Raw genomic sequence first — 16,561 nt, forward strand, 5'->3', positions numbered from 1 at the left:
AACCATTAAAATTTAAAATAATTTTTAAGAATATATCTTGACCACTGACCCTTGAGATGACAAGATAGATGGACAGACAACTCCATTTGTCTTTATAGCTAACTTTTACAATGTGCTTACAATATGCCAGGTCATATTCTAAGAGCTTTACAAGCATTAGCTTTACAAGTATTTGATCTCACAACAACCTTACAAAATAGATACTATTTCTCTGTTTTGTAAACAAGGAAACTGAGGCATGGGGTAATTAACTTGCCCAAAGTCACATGCAAAGTGGTAAAGGTGGGATTTGAATTCAGACAGCTTGGTTCCAAAGTTCCCACTGCTTATATTAGTATAGCCATTATGGAAAACAGTATTAAAGTTCCTCAAAAAATTAAGCATAGAACTACCATATGATCCAACAATCTCACTACTGGGTATATATCCAAAGGAAATGAAATCAATAAATTAAAGAGATATCTGCACTCCCATGTTTACTACAGCATTATTCACAATTGTCAAGATATGGAATCAACTTAAGTGTTCAACAATGGATGAATATGGATGAAGAAAATGTGGTATATATGTATATATACATATATATATATACCACAATGGAATACTATTCAGCCATAAATAACGAAATCCTGCTATTTGCAACAACATGGATGAATCTGGAAAACATTATGTTAAGTGAAATAAACCAGACGTAGAAAGACAAACAGCACATGTTCTTACTCATATGCAGAATTTTAAAAAATTGATCTATGGCTGGGTGCAGTGACTCAGGCCTGTAATCCTAGCACTTTGGGAAGCCAAGGCGGGAGGATCGCCTGAAGTCAGAAGTTCGAGACCAGCCTGACCAACATGGTGAAACCCCGTCTCTACTAAAAGTACAAAATTAGCCAGGCATGGTGGCACACGCCTGTAAACCCAGCTACTGGGGAGGCTGAGGCACGAGAATTGCTTGAACCCAGAGACAGAAGTTGCAGTGAGCCAAGATTGCACCACTGCACTCTAGCCTGGGCGACAAAAGTGAGACTCTGCCTCAAAAGATAAACAAATAAGTAAAAATAAAAATAAAGATAAACAACCAACGTTTCCACATTTAATGACAATTCTATCTTGAAAGCCACTGTAGAGTTACCAGGAAGAGCTAGAGCTGTTTAATGGTGGAGAATGTGCAGGAAGTGTCTAAAACTGTCAGGGCTAGACTGACTGGGGAATAAAACTGGGTAGTCAGGATTGGGTATTGGGTACATGATGTTTTACTGAGGTAATTTTAGTGCCAGTGATATTTCAATGTTCACACTTATTTCATTACTGTAAAGAATAAATTATTAAATTTTCAGCTTTTACAAAATCATCAAATAATCTGTGTAAAGAATCTCCTTTATGTCAAGATGAAGTGAGGGTCAGATAAGGAGTTCAGGAATGGGGCTGGACAGAGATGTGGTGAGAGATGCTGAAGCTTATGAATGGGGTAAGGTTGTTACCCACGTCATTTGTTCATTTTTTAAAAGTGAAACCAATTTCTCTGACTCTAAGATCTCCTAATCCAGCCAGCCTTTGCACTGCTACAAAACTAACCTCCGTGAAACACAGGTGAGACTATGGCACTCTCTTCCTTTCTGGGCTGCTCCTTATTGGCTTGATTTTTAGGGTCCAGTATATCTAAAGTGTCAAAACAAAAAATTATTACTTCAGAGGGACATGCAAGAGGAAGAGGTTAAGCACTGAGTGCTAACCACAGTCTGCCTTGGGCGAAGCAGAAAGAAGCCTCAGGCCAAATGATAGAAGGGAAGTTGCTTTCTGTTCTGGTTGCTGGAAAGGGCAAAGAATCAAAACACCACTTTTGCAATGAATGATTTTACAAAATTGCAATAACTGTGACAAGACCTGAAAGACAAAACGAATTTTTGAAACATCTTCATGCAGTATCTTTTTGCTTTGAAGTATTCCCCATTTGAAAATTGGGATTATTTGATGAGGTAGCATCATCTCTGGTATCAAGACAAATACCAAGACAAATCTTGGTGGGTCAAGACAAATAAAATATTGTGAGAAAATTGGGATACAGAACCAGGTTCAAATCCAGGCTCTACCACATGTCAGCTGTGTGTTTTCAGGCAAATCTTAACCTCACTGAATCGCAGTTCTTTCATTAATTAAAGGAGAATAATTTTACAACCTGAGCCTTACGATTGTTAGGGTGCCTCAGCTAGTCAGCATTCAGTAAATATTCAAATATTCATCAAATAGCAAGAGTTGTTAGTGGGATTATAGTCGATTCTTTATTTTATGTCTCTGTATTTCTTAGATTGTGTACCATGAATATATGTTGTTTTTGTAATTAGAAAGAAAAATAAAACATATTCTTTTTAAAAATGAAGGCCAGAGGGCTGGGCATGGTTGCTCATGCATTTAATCCCAGCACTTGGGGAGGCCAAGGCAGGAGGATCACTTGAGCCCAGGAGTTGGAGAGCAGCCTGGGCAACATGGCAAAACCCTATTTCTATCAAAAATACAAAAATTAGTGAGGCATGGTGGTGTACGCCTATAAATCCCAGCTACTTGGGAGGCTGAGGTAGGAGGATGGTTTGAACCCAGGAGGTGGAGGTTGCAGTGAGCCAAGATCGCACTACTGCACTCCAGCCTGGGCAACAGAGCCACACCCTGTCTCAAAAAAAAAAAAAAAAAAAAAAAGGCCTGGTGAGGTCACTCATGCCTGTAATCCCAGTGCTTTAAAAGGCCAAGGAGGATCGCTTGAGGCCAGAAGTTCAAAACCAGCCAGGGAAATGTAGACCTCATCTCTACAAAAAATGGAAAAAAAAAAAAATTAATTGGGTGTGGTGACACACACTTGTAGTCCTAGCTATGTAGGAAGCTGAAGCAGGAGGATCTTTTGAGCCCAGGAGTTGGAGGCTGCCGTGAGCCATAATCATGCCACTGCACTACAGCCTGGGCAACAGAGCAAGACCCTATCTCAAAAAAAAAAAAAAACAAATTAAAGATGAGGGGCATAATTTCTCATATTTTTACATTCGCTCTCCCCACCCTTGTCTCTTTTATGTCTCTTTCTGCTGTTATAAAGAGTGCATCCTGTCTATACAGCGATATTCAGAAGGTACCATAGAATGACAGTCATTCTCTATTCTCCAGCACAGTGCTTTTGGGGTCAGCTGACTCTATCCAGGCCTGCAGTACTGAAATGAGGCTCAGATCAGGGTGGTAGCTGTGTCCATGGGAGATCTGTTCTCCCTATTACATATCGATTCCTATCCCACCATTTCCTCAGTTTGACACTAAGCTGGATGCTCCCAGCCATCCCCAGTCCTCAGAGAACTGTATTTTTGCCTTCTAGTTTCATTTATTCAGCACCAAGGCCTAGTGGCACTGACATGGCTGCAGGAGTCAAGCCTGCAGTTGGTCTTTGGAAAACAGGGAGAGTGTGGGCGAGTGCATTAAAGGAAGCAAAGCTCTGGAAGGAAACCAGCTTCTAATCTTGATGCCACCCCTGGTTCTCTTCTTTTCTTTATAATTTTAGGTTTGTGGGTCCCAGATCTCCATATTTGCCTTCTGGAGCTGCTTTAGCAATAAGAAAAAAGATGAATGAGGAAATTAGGGCCAAGTTACTCCAGCCCCATGAAGCACCCCAGCACCAGGAAGCATAACCTGAGGCTCCATCATGTTTGGAGCTGCCTGCTTTGCAGTGGCCCACCCTTCTCATGCAGAGGGCCTATTTTCAGAGTCACAGAGGTAGGGAAGGAGCCAAAGGGCCAAAGTCTTTCTGAATATGTGGGCTTTGGGAGTGCAAGGTGCCCATGGTCAGAGTCCTCTCAAACCCGTTGCTGCTCGCTTGTTCCCATCTCAGTAAACGTTGCTGCCATCCACCAGCTGCCCAAGCCAGAAATCTAGGAGTTGCTTTGGACCACCTACCTTTCTTCACAAGTCACATCCAATTATACATGCAATCCCGCTTACTCTACTTTGTAAAAGTGGCCCTTGAAGCCGCCCACTTCCCATTTCCAACTAGTGGAGACAAATATGCTCTTCTGTCTCTATAACTGGTATCTCCCAAATAGGACAATTGTTTAAATGCCTGCTAGTCCTAAATAACAGCAAGAGAGCATAAGGTCACACAGATAGTGACACATAGATCCAGAGGGGGAGTGCAGGCTTCTGATTCCTAGTCCAACACTCCTTCTGGATTTGTTCATTTGTTCAATACGCTGTATTGAGCCCTTAAGAGATGCCAGACACACTTACCTCTGGGGTTTCTCCAGGGTCACCTCTGGGGTGACTTCCCATATTGGATTATGGTTTTCTGCCTATTATTTTATGTCCCTTTGCTCTGGCATATCACAGAGTAAGGCATCCCTCAGACCCCTGCTGGACCTCTCATCCTAGCATTCCACAAGTTGGCTTCTGTGTGGCCTTACTCACAAACAGCTTCTGAGCTATGGGGCCAACAGAAAATACACACATTGAGGCATTTCTCCAGAGGAAGAAACTATGTGAGTCAAACATTTAAGCCACAAGTAAGTGCAAATATTTCCCTCTAGACCAAACTTCTCTACATAGGAAAGGGGAACAGGAAGGTTGATCTGGGTTCAGTTTTCATTCCCATCACACTCCATGACATCTTGGGAAGGAGGAGCTCACAGCATAAGTCCTTAGCATATCCAGAATTCAGTGATTCATTTAACACGTTAATAAAGGTGTGTCATGTGCCAGGCATCAGTATGGGTTCTGGGAACACAGTGCTCTGTCACACAGTTGGAGATTCTGTCCTAGGGGATTTTGTAGACTCACACAATTGGACCTAACCTACTACTTAGTTTCCTTTTAAATACATTCATTTTTGAATGCCGTATTCACAAATTTCAAATAAAGGATTGTAGAATCATAGAATACAGGAGACACGAAGGAGATATTCATTTAACCCCATGCCTCTCTCCACTTAGTCAATGTTTAAATCCCTTTCCCAATATCCCTCTCAAGTGATCATGTGATTCCTCCTTGGACACCTCCAATGACAGAGGATTTCCTGCCTCCAAGGTGATCTATTTTACTTCTAAACAGCAGTAGGGGTTAAATGGTCTTCCCTGTGTGAAGCCAAAGTCACTTTCCCTAAAACTTGTATTGCATTCTGCCCTTTGGGCCTATACAGGACAAGACAGTCTCTTCCATTCTGAATGGGCCCTAGCTATGTGAGGATGGTTGTTATGGTGCCCAAGCATTCTACAGACATCTCCCCTTGATGCTCCCTCTCCCCATGAACACGGTTTTGAGCTCATCCTCTAGTCAAATGGCCAACAGAGCCACCCTCCCCTGCCCAACTCTGTGGAAGGGCCTTCACGTAAACAATATTTTCCTCGATTCTCCCACATTAAGTTCAGGTATCATGCCCCTATAGAGCATCCTTCTCTCACCTCTACAATACCCCATTACTTGTGTAACTCTATGTGTAGCATTGAAACAAGCAGGCAAACTAGAGCTAATAATATTGAGCTTTCAGGGTGGCTTTGATTAAAAGAGGTAATGAATGTTGAATCAAACACTGCAACAAGTATTGATTGAACACTCATTCTGCACGGACACTGTGCTGAGCTCTGTGTGTGACACCATCCTGAGGAAGATAGAAAAGGCCTCTAACCTTATGGAACTTTTAGCCTACATCCTGAACATAAGCCCCTCTCCAAGGCTTGTACAGTTTTAACCAAAGCCAGGGGTCCTCAGAAGCAAATCTCCATGACCTAAGCTGAAAGCTCAAAAATGGTACCATTATTATTGTCATCATGATGAACATAGATACAACCATATTAATGCCAATAATGCCTTTAGATGTTACAATTTCCCTGCAACAATAATACTTTTGGAAACCTAGGAAAGTCCATAGTGGTATTTCTTATGAATAACAACCATGATATCACCTATTGCCTCATTTTTTCTTACTAGAAACTCCGTATTTCCCATAAATCAAGGAGTTTTATAATAAATGATCTGGGTTAGCTTCTACTGAGTGACTGTTCTAATCTGGATCACTTTTCCCACCTTGGTCAAACCAAATGTGAGATTCTAGTGCAAAGCAGCAGTTTTATAGAGGGAAGTGCACTTGCACTTACAGGTATGGTGCCAGGCGCCTTTCCTCCTTCCACTGTCTGCTAGAGTCATTATCCTGACCACAGTTCTCTTCGGCCATCGTCTTATTCAGCATGCTACAGTTGACAGAATTTGCATCAAATATTAAGGAGGCTTTTAGCTTTTCCAAAAGCTGTGCCTTGGCTTCCTTATCATTTCACATTACGGCTTGCACATTGTTTCGTCAGGGAACTGATGGGAATGGAAGTTATTTACTGTAAAATACATTGTCTCTTACTTCAGTTGAAACCACTGTTCTTCCTGTTTCTCTGGTACTGTCAGATAATCCACCATTTTGGGTGGGGTGTGCATGAAACCACTACCTAACATATGAGTAGGGGAGGGAAGTGACCACAGGATATCACTATCTGTGTCAGAAGAGTGGCAAATATTTAGCAGGAAGCACTTCATATTTACCGGTAAAGCAGAGTTGTATATCTGGGAAGATGGTCCATGGCCACCATGTTACTAGGATGAGAGTTAAGGTCTCTTTCATTAAGCCTCATCCACTGCCCCTATATGCTGACAAGATTTATTAATACTATCTACGCCTTTGGATATTAATCATAACTTTGTTTTGAGATAGAGTTTCACTCTTGTTGGCCAGGCTGGAGTGCAATGGTGTGATCTCGGCTCACCACAACCTCCGCCTCCTGGGTTCAAGTGATTCTTCTGCCTCAGCCTCCCGAGTAGCTGGGATTACAGGCACGTGCCACCATGCCCAGTTAGTTTTTTATTTTTAGTAGAGACGGGGTTTTTTCATGTTGGTCAGGCTGGTCTCGAACTCCCAACCTCAGGTGATCTGCCCACCTTGGCCTCCCAAAGTGCTGGGATTACAGGAGTGAGCCACCACGCCTGGCCTATTAATCATAATTTTATCCATGTGGCTAATATTATCTACAATTAGCCTGGCATTGTGCTTGGCACTTTTTGTACTCTATCTCACTCAATCTGCACAATAAATCTTATGTGGTAAGCATGGTTATTCTGTTTTCACATGAGAAAACTTGTTCAGAAAGGGCAAGTGGGTTGCTCAGGGTAACTTTAGTAAGATTCAGGCCCAGTGTGGTGATGCACAGAGCCTGACATCTTTTCACTCTCTTACTTTACCACCCTGTACACATGAATCCCAATCCAGAAAAGAGGAGGCCCCTCTCAGAATGCCCTTCCTTCCATACTTGTTCACTTCCTCCCGTTATTTGTGTTTTTATCTCCTACGCAGGCTTGCAAGTTCCAATGAGGGGAAGATGCCATTCATCTTTGTAGTCTTCCCAGAGAATAGAATACGATAGTGTCTCAAAAAATGCCAAGTGAAAGCACACACACAAACCAGAATATAATGCTATAGCTGGAATTTCCGGCTCCTAGTTCAAAATTGAAGAAAGACTTCCTTCTTAAGTTTAATAATGAATCAAATCTTATGTAGCCTATGTGATATTAATAGTAGCCTTGCAGTGACTGAACAGTAAAACCCCTTTTTCACTGTGGCTCCGAATTGCACATCCTCTTGGTGTCCAAAGCCAAAGAGAATAAAAATCCTCCCACCCAGAGTGTGCCACTCAAAAGTAGCTGAGTCAAGACATGCAGTTTCTCAAATGTGAATAGAAAAACTTTCCGCTCTACATGAATAGGAGAAGCTTCCCCAGAAGCACAAGAAACTGGTGGGAGTCATTGTGCAAAGAGCGTAAGAGGAGAGATCTCCTCTCTATATACAAAGTTGGCTTTGCTGGGACCAGATGCAGACTGAGAGGCAGTGTTCTCAGCCATTAGTATTTAAGATCCTGACACGTGAAAATCCTCATTCCAATTAGAATGTAAGAAACATGCAAGAAATAGGTGCACGGGGATCAGCAAGCCAAGAAAGAAAGTGGACTGGGATGGCAATAACTTCAAATTTATGGAGGGCTTCCTATGTGCAGGCACTTACTTTATTAGTTTTAGTATTTGTAACAATTTGAGGGGTAGATCTATTTTGCAGATGTAGAAATGAAGCTGTAGAGAAGTAACCTGCCCAAGTTTTCCTTGTTGGTAAATGTAGAGCTGAGAGAATTGAACTCAATTGTCTGACTCCAAAACCTAAGTGCTTAACCATTAATGCTAATCATTAACTACACTTAACTAACCGTTTCATCTTTTCCTCGGTGAGCAGGGACTGGAGGTTACATACTAGAACTCCACTGCATATTCTTTATTGTCCTTATTTACATTATGAAAAAACTAAATGTACAGTCCTCATTCTGTAAAATGGATGCAGTCATTCAAAATTAATCTTTTTGTTGCCAATTTCAGTCCTGGGCTAACAACCTCCACTAGATAATGTACAGAGACACCTGGCCTCAGTGTCTCCACACTGACAATTTTATTCAAGAAACTCGTGTCCAGAATGGCCGACCAGATAAGCAGCAGCCGTTATGGGCTGGAGCCTGATAAGAAATGTTGCTTGAGGCCGGGCATGGTAGCTCATGCCTGTAATCCCAGCACTTTGGAAGGTCAAATCCAAGGCGGGTAGATCACCTAAGGTCAGGAGTTTGAGACCAGCCTGGCCAACATGGTAAAACCATGTCTCTACTAAAAATTAGCCAGGCCTGGTATTGTGCTCCTGTAATCCTAGCTACTTAGGAGACTGAGGCATAAGAATCGCTTGAACCTAGGAGGTGGAAGTTGCAAATTTTTTTTTAAAAAGCTGCTTGTTTCACTTATATTGGTAGAGTGGATTATAGTCTACCATGCACTTCATATCTATTATTTCATTTGGTCCTCTAAAGAATATTATGAGATAGATAAAATAAGTAATATTATCCCTATTATATATATGAAGAGGCTCACTTAGAATTACAAAATTAGAGCCAGGTGCAGTGGTTCACACCTGTAATCCCAGCACTTTGGGAGGCCGAGGTGGGCAGATCACCTGAGGTCAGGAGTTCCAGACCAGCCTGGCAAACATGGTGAAACCCCGTCTCTACTAAAAATACAAAAATTAGCCGGTCGTGGTAGCAAGCGCCTGTAATCCCAGCTACTTGGGAGGCTGAGGCAGGGGAATCACTTGAACCCAGGAGGCAGAGGTTACAATGAGCTGAGATCATGCTAGTGTACTCCAGCCTGGGCAATAGAATGAGACTCTGTCTCAAAAATAAATAAATAAAATAAAATTAGAAAGTGGTGGAACTGGGACTCTAGTTCAGGAGGACTTCGAGTTCAGGTCCTGATAATCCAAAACCCAAATAAACAAACTTCTAGCCCTTTAGAAATATGGATGGAACCACGCTCAAATCTTGATGTTATCACACAAGTCTATCAGCTTCACACATCACTATCACATCTGCCGAATAAGGATGAGGATATCTGCTTTGCAGGATTGTTCAACTGAATGAAATAATGTAGGTAAAACCCTTTCAATAAAGTAGTAAACAGAACAGACATGGATCCTGTCCTCCTGAAGTTTATAGTCTGGAATCAGGAGGTGGGGAATAAGAATAAAACATTCAATAATACACACTTAACTATCAAGTTATATGAATAAGAAGTGTTGTAAGAGAAAAATGCAGAGTGCTATGCAAGTGTACAGTGGGGTGACATAACTTAGAGTGTGGTCCAGAGAGGCTTCCCTAGGCAGTGACAGCTAAGCTGAGACAAGAGGATGCAGGACAATAAGCCAGGTGACATGGGGAAGTGTGAGGCCATGGGTGTGGGTGTCGGTTACAGCAGAGAGTGTTCCAGGCAAAAGAAGCATTTTTGAAGAAGTGTGGTGCCCATGAGAAACAAAGGAATTACTTGTGGGGCTGGAGTGTAAAGAGACCTAAGAAGAAGATGTGACAGGATGTTGGTGAGGTTGGCAGCCTTCATGCCATGTGGGGCCTTGTTGGTCAAGTTTAAAATTTTGAACTTTATCCTAACAGCAATGGGAAACAACCAAAGGGATTTAGGCAAGGGGGCAACATGAACAGATTTGAGCTTTACAAACTTTCAATTCCTAACTAGGGAAAGTTGGGATCTTTTTAAAACTTTTCGTTTGGCCGGGTGTGGGGGCTTACACCTGTAATCCTAGCACTTTGGGAAACTGAGGCGGATGAATCGCCTGAGGTCAGGAGTTCAAGACCAGCCTGGTCAACATGGTGAAACCCCGTCTCTACTAAAAATACAAAAATTAACTGGGCGAGGTGGCAGGCGCCTGCAATCCCAGCTACTCAGGAGGCTGAGGCAGGAGAATCACTTGAACCTGGGAGGCAGAGGTTGCAGTGAGCTGAGATTGTGCCATTGCACTCCCGCCTAGGCGACAAAGCGAGACTCCATCTCAAAAAATAAAAACAACAACAACAAAAAACCCTTTTCTTTATTTTTTGAACAAACACTTCCTTAGTACCTCTTACATTGCAAAGACAGCAATAGGCTGTTTGTTTCAAATGTAGAATCCAAAGACTTCGAATGGGGCAAGAACCAACACGTCCCTTTAAGGAGCTAGGACATGTCACCTCAAAGGCTGCCTCTGTTCCTGCCACCTAATGCAGTTGCTTCTTACTCTAAGCAAGAAGTAACCTCCAAATCCTAAAAGTACATTAAGAACCAGTGGGACATTTCTGGGAAGCTCATTTATTTGTTCTTTCATTGAGCAGACAAATATAAGCATCAACTATGTACCCAGCACTGTACTGGGTGCTGAGGGTACAAGATTGATAAGATGGAGGTCCTGTACTTTAAGAACTCATGGTTTGGGGTCGAGGTAGGCCAGAAAAATAACAGTCCCAACAAAGTAGAATCTGTTAAAAAACCAAGAGGGAGTTGCTCACGGAACCTAGAGTGAGGAAAGCTTTAGAAGAGGTGATTAGCACCTAATGTGTGCTCAATAGCTGCATACTGAGTAAATTAAAGTTTGAGCTGAGTCTTTAAATTCTTAGCAGGCAGAATAAGAGGAGTAGGGAATGAACAAGATCATACATATCAGAAGAGTGGCTTTTGAGATTATTTTATCAGCAGTAAACTGGATGGGTTGAAAGGGAGAGATTATAGGCAAGGAGATCAAGTAAAAACCTGGAGCAGTGATCCTGCTGAAAATTGAAGAGGACTTCATGTGCACTCAGCAGTAATTGGGACTGTTCTCAGTTTGCCTAACCTTAACTTGAGCTCGGTGGTACAGTGTATGGCTTATAATTGTTATTTGCATCTCCTCATGAATGCATGCCTGTTCTCCCTCACTAGGGTGGAGACTGTGTCATTGACTGAAATCTTTACATTACTTAATTCTGTGCCCTGCACCGCATGCATCCCCATCAAAATTGGGTTGATGATTGGATTCCTTGAGATGCGTGGGAGTAGGAGAGCTGGAACAAGGGAGGAGGGAGAGGAAGGGAACCAGGGCTGGCAATGAGGGTCAAAAAGGATTTCATGTTATCTTAAATTTTTTTCACAAGTGTAATGATGCCTTTATGTGTTCATGGCTTAATTAAATAGTTTTTTAAGGTAATAAAATCATTAAGAATATGCAGTATTGCTTTTCACTGCTTTTCTATTTTTCTTTTTCCTTTTTGTTTGTTTGTTTGAGATGGGATTTTGCTATGTTGCAGGCTGGAGCACAGTGATGCAATCATGGCTCGCTGCAGCCTTGACCTTTCAGGCTTAAGAGATCCTCCCACCTCAGCCTCTTGAGTAGCTGGGACCACAGGGGTGGGCCACCACGTCCAGCTAATTTATTTTATAGAGACGAGGGTCTCACTATTTTGCCCAGACTGGTCTTGAACTCCTAGCCTTAAGCAATCCTCCTGCCTCAGCCTCGCAAAGTGTTGAGATTACAGGCATGAACCACTGTGCCATGCCCAGTAGTGCTTTTAACAGTGAAAAGTTTGAAGTACCTAAATATTCAGCAATAGAAATATTACCAAATCAATCATGATACAATTTCAATGGCAGAATTTAACAAAAATAATGTTGTTGAGGTATGTTCACAGATATAAAGAAGTTAGTAATTTATAGTTCCACTTAAAAGTAAGTAGATATTAATTATTATATTCTGAATTATCCCATTTTTGTTAACAAATATATGCACAAAACGGTTTAAGATACTTTCATATAAGAAGTTTACATAGTTTCTACATCAGCGGGATTCTGTTGTGCTTTCTTTTACTTCTCTATTTCCTAATTTTTAAATAAAAAATAAATAGTAAGAAAACCCCAATTTTTAAAAAATGTAAATGAAATGAGAAAACTGAACTAGGAACAAAGAGAGCAAGAAAGCTAAGAGGAAAAAGTGTACGATGGTGCCATGGTGGATGGGGATAATAAAGTAGAGAAAAGACGTTCTTGGAATTGTTTTTTTGAAAGAGATTTTTTTATTTTCCATAAAGTTAAAGGGAAAAATATTTTTGTTCTCAGAGTTTTTCAGTGTGCTTTCCAAGCCATCAGATTCCTAAATATAACCAAAGTTGATGATTTTACAAGTAAGCCAATATAAACATAGTAGATGTTTATATTTCGACATTAACAACGTGACATTGGAGCTGCAAAAGATCTTCCCAATTGGCCATATTTTATTTTTCTCAAAAGTTTCCATTTTCAGTCCCCTATTAAAATACACCCAGTCCCCCCGTCTCCGACCCCCCCTCCACCCCTTTGTGGCTTTAAAATTTCAAGAAAAGGCAGAACCAGATTAACAGAGTGACACTGGACAGAGCATGTGGAAGAAAGGAGCAAGAGTGAGATGGTAGAAGGTTAAGCATTTGGGGAGGAAGAGGAAGAGAAGGATTTTTTGCAGAGCCTTGCCTCAAAGAGGTACCACTACTCAAACTTAGTCACATCATGTAGGCTCTTGTTAACATGCAGATTATGATTCCGCAGATCTGGGTGGGACTCCCTGGTGATACCCATGCTTACTGGTCCATGGACAACTTTGAGCAGCAAGGCCTTAGACTCTGGGAATTTGCTCCTCTACCCTGGTCACATTTCACATGGGCAGCCTCTGGCTGTGATAACCTCTTTCTTTCTAACCTAATAGGGTTTTATTATTATTATTATTATTATTATTATTATTATTGTCAAAATGCCAAATAGTGGAAACTTTTCAGAAAGTCATTTAACTATGAGCAAGGTGCAGTTCAAGGCACTCTCCGTGGAAGAGAGTAAAACGGGAAATACAATATGGAATGGGTAGGAGCCCCTGGTATATGAATGTTATTTGTTATAAAGGGCGTGGTGTTGTGGAAAAATCCCCGGACTGGTTGTCAACAAAACTGGCTTCAATCCTAGCGATTACTAACTAGCTATATGTCCTTGTGCCCTTCATTTTTGTCTGGTTCTCTGTTTCCTTTCCTGTTCAATAAAATAATAGGTCTACATGGCTTCTAAAATCTTTTCAGCTCTGACACTTGAGGAGTCTATAAAGGAGATCGTATATCAACAGGAAGGGAGGGAAAGGGATGTGCCACCACACGCGCAGCTGCCAAGGATCCTGCACATGTGGTATTATTGTGGCGGAATCTCCCCCTTGTCTGCCCAGATGCAAAAATGTTATTGGAGTGAGAGACTGGGAAACTTGCCTGGTATGAAATCCTAGTACCCCAACTTCCTGGTTTTGGCAATTTAGAGTCTTGGGAATCAGTCCCAGCCCCTATAAAAGAAGGCAGACCCTGTAAACATGCCCTCCAAGAACCTCCAATGTAGTTCTGGCAGCTTTCAAATTCTAAGGTCCTCAATCCTCCATTCTAAGGCCACCCTCGGGTTTCACCTCATTCCCCTATACTGGTCAGCAGCCAAATTCTGCAGCCTCTTTAACTTAAGATCCCAGCCAAAAAGCCTGACTGCCCTCCTACTTGTGAACAAATCCCAATTCTCAAAGCAACTCCAGCCCTCCCCAACAGACTCCCCTCTGGTCTGAGGGGAGTATCTGGGAGTATCTCCCAGATACTCAAACTCACTTCAGCCCTGTAGCACTCAAGCCTCAGGGATTTGGGCTGGCTGGTAGGTGACACTTCTCTGTTTAAGATAGTCCCATCTGCAGAGCTAGGATCAGCCCCTAAATTGATAAGCACAGGGTGGGAAAGCAACCTGCCTTAGTGAGATTACCCAGACTCTAAAGTAAGGTCCCGCAGCTCCACCTCATACCTCCACAGACACACACTCTTCGGCTTTTAAGTTATGAAACAGGCCTGTTGCTATTCTAAGGAAGTCTCACAAGTCACCTTATAAACATGCCGCTTCAGGCAGCTTCCTGTGGTTTGCCAAAGGCCAGCTGGGAAGGCAGCCAGACTCCCGCCATGGTCCTGGAACCCCCTCCTCTAGCAGACATTCACTCAGGGCATGACCTCCTGAGGTGCCCACTTGGGATGCAGGAACTTAGTGGCTGCGAGAGTTGCTATTTTTCCCTCCAGCCCCAGCCTGGGCTGGGCTGAATGATGTGGCTGGCTGGTACAAAGGCTGCTTTTTATAATGTTCTTCTTTGGTATTTTTGGTGTCTGGAGAGGGTTTCCTTTCCTCCCACAGTTAATTAGCAGCATCAAGCATTTTCCTTTCTCCAACAGAAGTCTGTTCCCACCCCTGAGGCCAGGCAGAGGGGGTGGCAGGTGTGGCTAAATGCCCCCTGAGGTTAACCTCAAACTTAAACTTAGAGCCCCACTTGGTTAGAAGTGAAGTGAAATGCAGGGCTAGCTTCCATTCTGGGCAGAGTCGGCAAGCGGGCACACGTCCCTGGCAAGCTAGCATCCCAATCAGGTGAGGGGACAGAGAAGGGGGTGGGGAACCAATGTTTGTTTGACACATTTGTGAATTGTTTCTACAACAAAGACTTTTTTAAAACAACAGAGTGAAGCTTTATATATTTGAATGAGAAGCACACAGAAGGACCTATTGTCTGGAGGAAAAATTGCATGAGTAATTGTGCATGACTTCAGACTTCCCAGTTGAAATGTTAGGAGTATTAAGGATGATTGAGGGCATTCCAGTGTTTTCAGTGTGGAGAAGAGGGAGGACGGAGCTCCTGGGACTAGGGGAGGCAGGTTGTGTAGCAAGACAGGGGAGGAAGGAATCTGAGGAACTCTACTCCCCACTTTGCCTCTGTGGTTTCCATTTTTCCTCTATTTAATTGAAGTGCCACCTCCTACAGGAAGCCTTCCTGACCCTATCTCCTTCCTCCACCTGTCACTTTAGGTGTTCTTGATACATATCTCCTGTGTTTTCATTATTTGCTCGACTATGATACTATGGATGGACCATAGAAAAGTGAGGATGGACTCCAGGACCTGACTTTGCCGCTTCCTAGATGTGTTACCTTGAACAAGTTACTTAGCCTCTCTGTGCTTCAGTTTTCTTGTGAGACTGAATAATACTTACCTTCTAGGGTTGTTGAGAGGATTAAATGTGTTAAAACACATAAGGAACTGAGAATAGTGCCTGACATACAGTATGCATTCTCAATAAATGTTAGCAATTATTTATTTTTATTTGCATCCCCTCTTGTTTGCGCAGGACCTAATATATCATGGGGCAGCTGTGTTCAACCCTCATATGCATCATAATTGCTTGAGGAGCTTTAGAAATGTATAGGTCTGGCCTAGGTTCCATTAATCTATGGGTGAAAACTGGTAATGGTATTTTGGAAATGTTCCCTGGGTGGTTTCATTATGTAACCAGGTTGAAAACCAGTGTCGGCCGGGCGCGGTGGCTCAAGCCTGTAATCCCAGCACTTTGGGAGGCCGAGACGGGCGGATCACGAGGTCGGGAGATCGAGACCATCCTGGCTAACATGGTGAAACCCCGTCTCTACTAAAAAAATACAAAAAACTAGCCGGGCGAGGTGGCGGGCGCCTGTAGTCCCAGCTACTGGGGAGGCTGAGGCAGGAGAATGGCGGGAACCCGGGAGGTGGAGCTTGCAGTGAGCTGAGATCCGGCCACTGCACTCCAGCCTGGGCGGCAGAGCGAGACTCCGTCTCAAAAAAAAAAAAAAGAAAAAAAAAAAGAAAACCAGTGTCATAGATGCTCAATGAATATTTGTTGAATGAATGAATGAATGAATGAACCAAATGAGATTAGAAAGAACAAACCCTGTGCTGGCTTCGGCAGCACATATACTAAAATTGGAATGATATGGAGAAGATTAGCTTGGCCCATGCACAAGAATGACACACAAATTCATGAAGTTTCCATATTAAAAATATATAGAGAGAGAAAGAACAAACCCAGGTTACCCCATCTTTAGGAATGTGAAGGCATGATGATTCTGTCTCCTTCAGAAAGTTGGCTCTTCCTGAGACAGGTTTCAAGAGAAAAATATGACAGAGAATATAATGGAATACATGAAAGAAAGAATCATAATTCTAGTCATCTCAACATGAAAGTATTGAAGAAATAGAAAAACAATTGCCTGGAGCTCATATTAGAGATTAACAGTTATTTCCTCTTGCTCTCCCTTCTGTGCATGCAGATTTATTTCCTGGAGTTGCTATAATGACTCTAG

The 16,561-nt window shown here is 42.4% G+C and overlaps 1 non-coding gene across 1 annotated transcript; it reads left to right on the forward strand.

Annotated features, from left to right (window-relative positions):
* Window positions 1-16,151: 16,151 nt before the first annotated feature.
* Window positions 16,152-16,258, forward strand: LOC114672470 (U6 spliceosomal RNA). The gene has a single exon (XR_003722886.2). It is a non-coding gene; the product is annotated as a U6 spliceosomal RNA (small nuclear RNA).
* The last annotated feature ends 303 nt before the right edge of the window (window positions 16,259-16,561 follow it).

Source organism: Macaca mulatta, chromosome 14 (assembly GCF_049350105.2).
Source record: "Macaca mulatta isolate MMU2019108-1 chromosome 14, T2T-MMU8v2.0, whole genome shotgun sequence".
In the NCBI taxonomy this organism is placed as follows: Eukaryota; Metazoa; Chordata; class Mammalia; order Primates; family Cercopithecidae; genus Macaca; species Macaca mulatta.